This window comes from Bidens hawaiensis, unplaced genomic scaffold (assembly GCF_021521415.1).
Source record: "Bidens hawaiensis isolate Kalapana, Puna unplaced genomic scaffold, B.hawaiensis_p1.1 tig00005663_1, whole genome shotgun sequence".
NCBI classification, from domain to species: domain Eukaryota; kingdom Viridiplantae; phylum Streptophyta; class Magnoliopsida; order Asterales; family Asteraceae; genus Bidens; species Bidens hawaiensis.
The window spans coordinates 1,342,702-1,356,227 of record NW_027491369.1 but is presented as its reverse complement, the minus strand read 5'-3'; positions in this window follow the sequence as shown (position 1 = coordinate 1,356,227).

The window sequence follows — 13,526 nt, the reverse complement described above, 5'->3', positions numbered from 1 at the left end:
TCCTACTTACTTCACATTAACCTTGTCGGACCTCCACCGACGAAAACCCAATGAAGTCACCGGAGGTTTTCCGTCACCATTTTCAGCTCGGTTTTGTCGTCACGAGTCTTTGTAATTATCGTCTGTAATTTATTATTATTTTAATGTTATAAGGGTATTTATGTAAATGTGAACCCATTCGATATGTAAGGCTCATTAGTTAAGGATGTTTAATGAATGAGCCCATTCGCTATTATGTATAGTTCATTCGTTAATGATGTTTAACGAATGAACCTTAATCGTTATATGTAATTGTCCATTCGTTAAGGATGTTTAACGGATGGACCTCAGTCGTTATGTAATTGATCCATTCATCATGGAATGTTGACGAATTAGGTATAGAGAATGAGTCATTCGCTATACCATAAGTTAACTTATGTAAATGATGACGAATGGAGGCCATTCGTTACGGGATGTGTAATGAATGGCATCCCATCGTCTATATATGGAATGTTTGCCTTGTTTAATATAAGTACTCATTAAAGTATACCGATACTCTATCCAATTGCTCTCTCAATCACTTTACTTATATTATTGATTAATTACCTAACCTAAATTATATCATATAACTAGATCTATAATCTAATCAATATACTATGAATCTGTATTGATTGGATCCGGTGTTTCAACAAGTTATATCAGAGCACCAGGGTTAGATTGCTTGTGGTATAAGGTAATTCGGTATGAATTGATAGAGAATCCAGTTATTAACTGTTAATTTTGGGATTTAAGTTTAATTTTATTGAATTTATTTGAATTAACATGTTGATATGTTAACTGAAGTTTGTTTTGGGTTAAATTGTGATCGGATTGGATTGTGTAAGGATTTTGAGGATTGAATTGAGTTATCAAGTATGTTTGAGATGGTTGTGGATTGAATTTGAACTGTGTACGGAACAGGGGATTTTGTTCTCTGGTATATTGGATTTTGGTGATTGGTGGATCGATTTGAGGTTTACGGAATAGGCTAAGGGTATTCGAGAGATGATTACGAGTATTTTGAGCCTTTGATTGGTTGATTTGGTGCAATATTGACGTAGTAATCCATTGGTATAATTTGTTGTTTTGCAAATTTGGATCTGGAAAGTTTCCAGAAATATGGAAATAAACTGTAAAATTCGTCATTTTCGGTTTAACTTATATTTATATTTGTATCAAAAACCCGACCCGTTTTGATCTTTCTGATCCGTCTTTATTAATGAATATTGAGTTTAACTTATATTTGTTTGTTTACACCTTGTTTGACCAACTTAAACCATCCACATGCATGAAACTTCTTAAAAGAAACACCATGGCCAACCCTTCACTCTTTCCCTATATAAACAAGGCCAATGCATCCCATTTGGGTTTGCTCATTCACCTCAAACTCTCCCCAATCTATATCTAAGTATTATCTTCAAACTTTCTCTCAATCCAAGTGTTCATCTTCAACCTCTTGTTATTTTGACTACTTAAGGTCAAACTAAAGCAAATATTTGTTTCTAACTAAGTCATATTACTTAAAGCTTGATGTTGCAACATATATATAATATACACCCCTTGTTTCCTTCGGATTTCATTTCTCCGGTCACGGTCGGTTGAAGTATCGTGCTACAAGGAAAGGCTACATGGAGGACTATTATAGTCCTTGATATATACTTTAACTTATGTTTTAATTTATGCAAGTTTACTATTGTTGTTTAGTTTCTAATTACTATTAGTTTCCAAATCATTTTTAATAGTTCAATGGTATTGGGTATGTGGCCACAATTCTCGGTTTCATCCCGAGTCAAGAGCCGAACCAAAACCGAACTTTTGTTTAAATATTTTATTGTTAACATATTGTATGAAAGACTTGGGTATTATTATTTTTAAGCTTATTTTAATGAGTTCTATGGTATCGGGTATGTGGCAACCATCCTCGGTTTATTTCCGAGTCAGGGACCGAACCGAAACCGAACTCTTGTTTAAAAACTTTATTTTAACATGTTGTATGTAAACTTGAGTATTATCATTTCTAAGTTATTTTAATAAAGTTCCATGGTATTGGGTATGTGGTAACCATCCTCGGTTTTATTCTGAGTCAAGGACCGAACCAAGACCGAACTAAACCGTGTTCACTCGCTTAAGACACACTACTGTGTTTTAGCCATCGAATCTCATATTTTCTCCAAAACAATTTTATAAACTTATTTTATATTGTTTTCTCAACACTTGGTATGTTGGATCTAACTTGATCTTATAACAAGTTTGGACCGGCAAAACCAAACATCCGCTTAACGGACGCCGAGGTTCTTCTTAATAGATCTACACACTTGGTTAAGCTTCTTTTTATTTCATTGAATTATCTCATAACATTTTGGAATATTGGCCTCGAGCTTGATCAATTATCAAGAATCGAACCGACGAATCCGAACACTCGTAAAGTCTCGTTTTTGTATCAATTTAACTTTACCATATTGCAATTAGACCCAAATAATTACTTAACAAAGGTTAAGTAAAAACTAATGAATAGAATACCGAGACCCAATTTCGAGTAAACTTGCTTGTCAAAAACCATTACTTTAATTCTTATGCATTTACATTTTAACCTTCAAACTTTAATTATATATTTTACTTGTCAAGTTAGTTTACTTTAAAGCTTTTAAAACCATCCACTAACTCAAGACCCGTTTTCATCTAGGTCTTGCCCGTTGAACTTACCCTTCCCCCGTTTTATCGCAAACTATCCTTCAAGTTACTTATTTAACGTGAGTACACTTCATCCCCCGTTTTCACTTTTATACTTTGGGGGCAACATGCATACTTACCCAAAACAAGAACGATTTATAATACTCTATCTTCAAACCACAATCTCTAGGGTGTATGATACTTAGAATACTTGCTCTATTGTGTGTTATATGTTTCATATGCTTTACGTTCACGAGTGTTTATTTTTATGTTGTTGTGGTACGCAATAAGTTTGATCATATGCACCCCTAACTACTTAGCCTTGTGAAAGTAGCGTAGGGCATCATGATCCGAGTATGTCGGTTGTTACCGATTAGAAAGGATCCTCATTTACATATGATTTATATACCACGATTGATGCTTTTATTTATAGTCTCATATACGTTTGTGGATTTCACTCACATTATATATACTCAAAACTATGAAATTGCTCACCAACATACGTGTTGACAAATATTATTTTATGCATTGTTGCAGGTTTAATTATTACTTGACTTGGAGTTTGAAGACGTCATTCTATTTGATACCGCTAGGTTATTAGAAGAATGAACAATATTTATTTCTTGTATTTTGTGTTTATTTGTATGAACGAGATGTGCTACTTTTGTGATTGAATGAAATTAATGAGTTGATTAAATATTGTCACTTTAATAGTGTCTTGTGTTTATGGGCAATCCGTTGCACCCCGGCATGTTCCGTCGCCTTTGGTCAGGGTGTGACATAAAAGATTTGCAGATGCACTATCATTCGTTATGTTAATCTTGTACATTCCTTACACGTGATCTTCATTCGTTATCAGTTTCTAACTGACTCGTGACATGTGTGAAGTTTGTTACAATAGAATAACAAACTCATTCATCATCCATTCGTTACTTATTTGTGTTGCTCATTCGCCACTATATCTAATTCATTATTGAGAATTTATCATTCTTTCTCACTGATTCGTCACTCATTCGTCAACCATTAGTCCACTCATTCGTCTAGTCCTTCGTTACTGATGTGTGATAAGTGTGTATAATATTAAAAACCAAGTTTTACCGAATTTACCTAAAAAACCACACACAATCGGCAAGTGTACCGGACGCAATGTAGCTAGCAAGTAAGAACGGATATCGAACCTTGGACACTATGGGTAAACTCTTATTATTAAACCTAAAAGATTACTAATCTAGATTTTCTTTTGATTTTTTAGATTTTTTAGATTAATAATTATACTAATAATACTTAACTAATTAATAATTAAGCTAAAAATAAGACTTTATAAAAAAATCGGGTTTTAAACAAATATGAGAAACGACTACCTAGGTAATGGAATCTCACTAGTTAAATTAATAGTTAACGGATTTGACTTGGTTGAAAAACAATATCTTAAAAATATGACATTAAAGACCACTAAAATACGCTAGATCGCCTCCCAGCCACACCAACGACACCCTAGAACTCTAATGACATGTGAAGTTCAATTGTTAAAGGTTTGGATCACCTCCCGGTCTCACCTTGCCTAATAATATTATGGTACCCCAAAACCCAAATCACCTCCCGGTCTCTTCGAATACAATATATAATAATATAAAGAGGGTATATCTAATTAACTTGAACACAACTTGTATCACAATAATCTTAAGGGACCTAGGATAACTCACTCCCGTGCAATTATTACCCAAACCCGCAAAAGATAAAGATAACACAACACTAAATCACCTCGCGGTCTCTCTAGTGAAAGAACAATAAAATCTAATAAACTTTTATAAATTACTCCTACGGTTATTTCGACCATAAACCGCAAACAAGTTTAAAACACAAAGTAGACAACCTAATTATGCGTCTAACAATCACCAAAAACTATTAAACACAAGTGGAATAAATATTAAAGTAATAAACTAGATTTAATCACTCAACAATATTGTGAACAAACCAATTAAAAACTTTACCATAATACCAAATCAACCAAAAATCAATAGTAGTTCGTCAAACCATTAAATCTAACATAGTTCTTAACCAAAACCTAGGTAATTTAAAGTATTTAGTTACTTATAACAAAGTGCGAAATAAAAATAATATATAAGTTATGATTCATTAAAAGAGTAATAAAAAAAATATGTATGCCTTACTTTGTCTGCCAACGAATCACACACCCAAAACAACTCTTGTGTCCCTTTTCAAAAGTAGCTGCAAACCATAAATATATGTCTTCAACTTCAGCCGACCAAAATCAAAAATCACACCCTCTCTGTTAACTTTTTTGTGCGCACAGTACCCACTAAAAATAATAATAATAATAATAATAATAATAATCTTCGCTGCTCTCTTTCTTGACTTTCTCGACCAAACAAAAACCAAAAACCCAAATAATATCTTTCTTGTTCTGGCTTCACGTGCACGTCACCACACAAAAAACCAGAACAAGAAAGAAGGGATGTTCACTAGATTTAGTGATTTTGCTAAATGGGAACCACGTTTTCGAGCACATCTTGGTTCTGTGCATCCTAATTGTTCTCGATGTCTTGATGATTTTTAGACGGTTCCAATGATTGGAAGTGAAACTACGGGTTTTACTCCAAAAGCTTTTCTCAATACTCGCAAGAGTAAAAGAAAGCTTTAGAAATTGAGACTAAATCATACTACTTTGACTATGGCATTACCCGATAATATCTTTCATCAAGTATGGAGTATTAAGATATGCGCATCATTGTTTAAACACATCAAGATGAGAAGTATGGGAAGTACGGAAGAAAGCAAGAAAGTGATATTGAAGTTTCAATTTAGAAACTTTAATTTATTGAAATGTGAAACTGTAGAAGGGATGTTCACTAGATTTAATCATTTAATAGCTGAAATGAACAAATTAAAGATGGAACCAAGTGAATCAGATAAGATTGATACAGTAAAGAATGCTTTACCGAGTTCATATTCAACATTTCTCATGGTGCTTAAAGAAAACAATTACTTCAAGAATGAAAATCTAACATCAATGGAATTCATGAAAAAGATTAAAGATAGAGAGTATGACCTAAAATGTCAAAAGTCATCAAAAGAAAATCAAGACCCGACATTGTATGGTGGTTGCTTGCCTTTGAGTAGTTCTGCTGCTCCAATCACTGCATTTCTTACTCAAACTTCACATGAGGGGTCATCTTCTTATAGTGGTCCTAAATTACGCTTCATGGCTTCTGGGTTAATGATAATTCTGGGGATCAACCACTTCAAATAATTTCACTGCATCACCAAATGTGAATATGAAGGAAGCTTAACAGAATTTTGCTTTTCTTTGTGTGTTTATGACATCTTATGAAAATTTGGTGGGGAGTAAGATTGCTACAAGTGAGTTGACTGATGAAGACTATGATCAAATCGATCCAGATGATTTGGAGGTAATGGATCTGAAATGGAATATGGCCATGATTGTTAGAAAGGTGAAGAATTTTATGCAACGAACCGGCAAAGACTAACCATCTCTGAACAAATGAGTTGGTTTTGATAAATTGAAGGTAAAATGTTATAAATGTCAAGAGTTTGGCCATTTCGCCAAAGAGTGTGATAAGCCAAAGAAGGAATATAAAGGACCTCAAAATCAAGAAAGAAATTCTGGGAAGAAAGGTAATGATTCTTCTGAAAAACCTTCTGGAGGTAGTCCTTCTAAAGCTTCAGGATCACAAGCTCTTCTCACGGTTGAAGGAACGGACTGGACTCAGTGATTGTTGTGTAATGAGAATCAAGTAAGTTTGGCTATGTTCAAGCAGATTGAAAGTTTTCAATATGCTAGTGGGAGCAATTTATCTTCTGACAATGATTCAGAATCTGATTCAGATGATTCTTGCAATATGCAACCAACTTCTTTTGTTTGCATGGTTAAGATTGACGAGGTTAGTTCTTCTTCTGTTAAATTACCTGATAATATGCCTTGTTCTGTATGTGAAATTGTTAATACTAGAATTGATTTGCTTAAAGAGCATAATGATTTATTGATGAAAGAAATTGCTTCAATCAAGGATACATATAGACAATCACTAGAATCACAAATGAGGTTTAGGGAGAACATAGAAGTTTTGTCTATAAGTAACCATGATGTGAAAGTTGAATTGTCAGCAAAAATAACCATTAATGATCAACAATTTCAAGAGATTCCTAAACATAGAACTAAGATAACTGAACTTGAAAATGAGGTTCTTGATTTGAAAAGTAAATTAGGGAAGTTTCGAAATTCTTCATTTTTGTTAAATGAAATCATTGAAGTGTCTGGCAAACAAAAGGTTTCAAAGAAAGGTGTGGGCTTTGTTGAAGTTCCTCCACCATTTCAAAATGATTATTCCCAAAATCCGTTTGCGGGAAAGGAATAAATTGTTATTGAACCAGTCATTAATGATGAAAAACCCAAACTGATTAAAAATGATAACATCAGTGTTAAGACTCCAATTCAAAAACCTCATATTCAAAGTAACAAGGACTTTATTGAGAATGTGCTCATTGAAAATGTAACTGAACCTGAAGTTATACACAAAAATCAGAACATTCCACGTTCAAATCACATTTTGTGTGAACCTCATGAATTTGAGGAGGCTGTGTATGGTTCAAATGCATCTAAAGTGAAAAAGGAAAATTTTGTTAAGGTTAAGGCAAAAAAATCAGAAAAACCAAAGATTTCTGATGAGGATTTGATGCGTTTTATCAGTCATGTTCCTCTTAAGCCAACCACTAGTCGAGTGTTTAAATTGAAAGGCATCAGCAAAGTGTTCACTGGGAAAGACATTCCGCTTAATCTTATCAAGCCTGAATTGATTGAAAACATCTTTCAAAATGAAACTTCAAGATACATGATCTTGAACATGAGCTTGTTAATTCCAAAACATCAAATACAACAGATCCCTTGATAAAAGTCAAACAATTATTAAAATCTGCTAAGAAAGTTCAATTTGTTAAATCAAATGGAACTGACACTTTACAGAGTTTTTCAAATTGTTCAACTTGATTTTTACATGAAAATGAAGTCTGTTACATTTGATTATTTGGACAAAGGTCCCATTCCTGGTGTTTTTCATCAATCTTCTATTGCACAAGTTTCTACCAAACCACAACGTGAGCGCGTTGACATGAGAACATGTTTGCTGTGTGGTGAACAAGGTCATGTTGTCAGAAACTGTGGAGTGAAGAAATCACAGAATCTCCATCCATTTATCAAGGAACAAATCAAACCCGTTCAGGTGATTAAGGAAATTCTGAAACGGCCTGTGTCATGTGATGACGAAACTCACATAATGTTCTCAAATGTGAATCCTCGCAAAGTGATTCATGTTAGTGAGAATTTGAGTAATTTAAGATCCAAATTTGTTCCTGTGGAACCAATTTGCAATAATGTGAACACGGATGTAGTTCAAGTTGCATATTTGAGACGAAAGTCGAAAAGACCTGTGACTTATTCACAAGCAGCTAAACCGCATTTGGATTCACTCAACATTAAAACTTCAATTGAAACTAAAGAGGTGCCCAAGACTGAGGCATGGGCTGCCTTTTTGAACTAATCATTTTTCATCTGTGTGCAGAGTTCATCCAAGACTATATATGGTAAAAACTGGATTATGGATAGTGGATGCTCTCGTCATATTACCGGCAATATCAAACTTTTAACAAATGTCAAGAACATTCAAGGAGGGTGTGTCGTGTTTGCGGGTAATTTGGGTGGAATGATCACAAAAGAAGGTGATATTTCAAATGGTCAGATTACATTTGAGAAGGTTAATTATTGTGATAAAGTGGATCACAATCTTTTGAGCATGTTTCAAATTTGTGATAAGAAGTACACACTCTATTTAATGACAAGGAGTGCATTATACTTAAACCAGGTTTTGTTATTCCTGAAGATATGGTAGTTATGCGGTCTCCTAGATCAAACGATATTTATGTGTTAAATATGAATTCTAAAGTAACCATTTTTGTTGAAACGTGTTTTGTCTCAAAAAGGAACTGACTCGATTCTGTGGCACAGACTTATGGGTCATATATATTCATGTCAGAAAAATGAATTATCTTATGGAAAATGACTTGGCTGATGGGATTTCCTTGAAACACTTCAAACTGACCGATCATTGTGTTGCATGCAAAAAGGGTAAACAGAAGAAGAAGTCTCACCCATCTAAGTTAATTAACTCCATTGATACTCCTTTGGAACGACTTCATATGGATTTGTTTGGTCCTGTGAATCGTGCGAGTAATGATGGAGATTGGTATTGTTTAGTTGTTACCGATGACTATTCAAGATATTCTTGGGTGTTATTTATGAGTTCAAAAGATCAGACACCAGTTCTTATTCAAAACCTAATCACAAAAACCGAATCACTGTATAAACACAAGGTGAGATGAATTCAGAGGGATAATGGTACGGAGTTTAAAAATACTGTGTTGGATTTATTTTGCATTCAGAAAGGAATTCATCGAGAATACAGTGCTCCATATGTACCTCAACAGGATGGTGTTGCTGAAAGAAAGAATTGAACACTGATTGAAGCTGCATGAACAATGTTGGCAGATTCTAAGCTTCTTGTTCAATTCTGGAATGAAGCTGTGAATACTGCTTGCTACACGCTTAATCGTGTTCTGACTGTGAAGAAGTTACAAAAGACAAGTTATGAGCTTCTGAACAAAAGAAATCCTAAGTTAAATTATTTGGAACCATTTGGGTTTCCTTGTACTATGTTGAAGAAAGATGCGGGAAAATTCAAAGCAATCGAAGAAAGATGCGGGAAAATTCGAAAAACCATTTGGGTGCCTCGAGTTGCTGCACACAGGTTCAATGGATCCAGCAACATTTGCGGGACTACGGTTTGAAGTTTCTTACTACTCCAATATTTATTGATAACTCTGCTGCTATTAGTATCACCAAAAATCCTTTGCATCACTCTAAAACAAAACATATTGATATTCGACATCATTACATTCGCGACTTTTTTGAAAAGAAGTTAATTGATATTGAAAAGGTGCACACAGATTTTCAACGAGCTGACCTGTTTACCAAGGCATTTGACAAAACTCGCTTTAATTTCTTGCTTGGTTTAAACGGTTTAAAAACACTTGCTGATATCCTTAAGCTCAGATAATCATTTTTATCTTTGTTGTGTTTATTTTAATTTGCTTATTTTTCTGTTTTGGGTTTTGGGGGAGACAATGAAAAATACAAAAATATTGTGATTTCTGTTGTGACAACTGTATGTACAGAGAAAAACCAAAAACATTAAAAATTTGGAAAAATACAAAAATATTGCGATTTCTTTCTGTATAGAGAAAAATCAAAAACATTCAAATATTTCAAAAATATTAACATTATTTTTGCACTCTTTCGCTTAAAATTATGCCAGTTACTCAAATTTAAAAGACATATACTTGTATATGTTTGGTCCTGATATTTACTTGTAGATGTTCGGGATAGTCATTTACCTGAAAATGGAAAGTACTTGGGGCGCTTGTTGTGTGCTTTTATTCTCTCGCTGAAAATTATGTCGGTTATTTAAGTTTGCGGAACATGTTTACATGTTTGGTCCTGTTATCTACGTGTGGATTTAAAGGATAGCCATTTATCTATAGACTGAAAGTGACTGGGGCGACTGAATTTATATGCTCCTCAAAATGAGTTTTGAAGAAAAAAAATGATAGTACATTGATCATCTGGTCCCATATCCAGAAAGAAATAAGCTTTAAAAGTTGTGTGCTTAATTGTATTGGTGCATTGATAGGTCTTAAACAAGCTGTTAAGGTAAATTATGTGATATAAACTTAAAGAACTGTCAAATTGAAAGAGGTGTTAGTCTCTTCCAAAAATCTCGGTAATGATAGCAGAAATGTAATAGCCTGTCATACCCAAGCCTTATGATTGTCTGATCACCAAAAACAAAAGTTCAAAAATAAAATGCATCTGGTTTATGGACACTGTGAGTCTTTATGCGGCTTAATCATCTGGTATTCATAAGCATGAATATTTCAAAAAGCTTTTAGAGCAAACCCAAAGTCATTAAACTTGATCACTGTGTACATCGTACAAACAAATTACTGACTTGATCAAAAATCCGTCGTTACTCATACATTGTTCCTCCCTTGCGTGCATCTCAATACCAGTAAGAAACGGACCCTAGGGGATACAATGTATGTAAGCCCACAGATGAACTCGTGCATATTCATACACAGTAAAGGAAGCTTGGTGTATCATGTGTTGATGTGTGTAGATAAAAATCTTAATTTTGATCAGCATCATTAATGGTTTAAGTCAAGTTGGGTGATATGGTAAAAGTCAAATTAAGCCTGAACCGAGATTAGTAGCTGATAGTTTCTGATATTCTGTGCCCTAATTGAATATTAAATCATATCACGAAAATACTCGAATGTTTGTTATAAGATTTAAGTGGACAACAATATCAATGACCGACTTAACGCCAGTTATAATAGCGCTGAAGTATAAAACTGCGACGGAAGGGCAATTTTGTCAATATGAGTCTCTGTTTAACTCACAAAAATATGTACTGCTTTCGTAGATTAATTTTCATATTTGCTTTTGTTTATAAACCTTTTATTTCGAAAATATTCAAAAAGACAAAAATATTTTTTTTCTATTTTTGTTTTCAGATTTATTTTCGATTTTCGAGCTAAAGGGTACAATTTTAAAAAATAACAAAAAAAAATTCTCTTTTATTTAATTCATTTAAATTATTTGTTTTTAAGTTATGTGTTTTTAACGTAAAACACGTTTAAGGTGTTGCATCTTACTCCGAATGGTAAGAATTTTAAGTTAAAGTTCATCGGGACACGGGTTTCGATGCATTATTTAATTCTTATAATCTAAAATGAAAAGGGTTTTATTTTTAAATTAAATGGATATTCGCTATTAGAATTCATAACGAATAGTGTTCATTCGCTATCAATTTGGATAACGAATGAGGGTCATTTTTGTATTTATTTGGATAACGAATTAGTTCATTCGTTTCCGCTACACTGATAACGAATAACCCCATTCGTCATCATTATTGTTAACGAATGAAGAACGAATCTGTATTGATTCGCTATTTATTGTTCACAGCGATAACGATGAAACAACGAATAAGGCCATTCGTTAAATTTGAATTAATGAAGGAGCTCATTCGTTGTCTGGGAAAGTGTGCGAGGTTTGTCGTATATAATGAACAGGAGTGGAACGAAAGGTCTCATTTGTTCACATAGATATTGGCATTTCCCTACCAAACCTCTTGCCAATTTTCCTCAAATTTCGAACATCAGTTAATCAAGTTTTGAACATCATTTCAGATTCCTAAAGACCTAAATTCCTTGAACTATCCCTTTCAAAATTCCAACCCTAAATTCAATTCCTTCCCAAAATCATGTTGTGGTTGTGATTCGAAGCAATTGGAGGAGCGGTAGGCCCAGTAATAGCTTTGATAGTGGCAGTTGCTGTGTATTTTGGATGGTGGCAGTTAATGGTGTAGTTGGGTGGTGATGATGTTGGTGGTAGTTGACGGATGAATTCCAGTATATATATTGAAGAAACACTAACCGAACCCCGGGCAAGTTACTGGTAACCTGGGGGTTGGAGAGATGTTTCCCACGAGGGGTTAGACCCTTGGAAGATGGTTCTTCTGATAACCTGCAAAACAGACACCGTGAGCTCGTCACTGAGAAGGGGGGGTTCCTCCTTGTGACCACCCTCCGGCGTGAGAATCAGACTAGATTGCTCTTTAAATATAAAAGTATATTAAGAGATTGCTAGAGCAGATATCAGGTATAATATGATGATAATGTAGTAAGATATGATAAGATGAGATGATCATACCATTTGTGGTATTTATAGCCGAAGGTAGGTTTCCAAGGGGTTTAGCCGGCCCAACACGCTACCAACTGTAACCTATGCACGTGCCCTGCCTGTGAGTGGTGGATAGGTAGCGGCTGACACAGAGCAGGCGTGTCGTGCACTCTTCCTCTTCTGCCAACTACAGGCTAGGCACGTGGTATGGCAGGAGTTGGTGGGTAGGCGGCGGCTATTGGTCACAGTGCTGTGGCGTGCTGTCTGCCATGCTGCTGTCAGTGAGCTGTCGCATCTCTGATCAGATCTTTTGCCCATACCTCGTCAGGTACAGTAAAAGATCCTTCAGTATACGGACTGGCTTATTTGGGCGGGAGTATTCCCCCTCCCGCCTCTGTGCGGGATTGCTCCCGGCTTGGCTCATTCCTTCAGGTGACACTGAACGATTGAGAGCTAAGTGCCTTGTGCGTGTAGCCATGCTGCGCGGGTGGCCTTCCCTCATGGCTTGTATCCGAGGCTGCGGGAACAGGCGGAGTCCTTCACCATGGGAGGCATTTCCTGCGGGACCAGCTTGCATACTGCGCGTAAGGACGTCACTTCTCTGAGCATGGTTGGTCCTGCGGATCCAGTTGGTCTCTGCGCAGACGTCCCTGTTTAAGGTGAGTCTTGCGGGTCCAACTGGGCTCTGCTGGGACCTACCTCTTCAAGTCCCCCCAGTCCAATGTTCTTCTCATGAGTGTTTAATGAAGTGAGGTGAACTTTTGGACTTGAGCAAAGGGTTTTGAAAAGGGTTTTGTAAGGTTTTCCATGGGGATTCTTTCCGCGGAAGTCCTTGTCACTTGCAGAAATGCCCGAGTTTCCTGCTTGGTCTTTGGGTATGATGCGGGTAGGTCTGTAACCTCCTCGCAAGTCAGGAGCATTGAGTCCCAGTTGTATGTATTTTCCATGAGGTTTTGGTAGTTTTGAACATAGTGATCAATTATGTTAAGACCACCAATTCCACCCT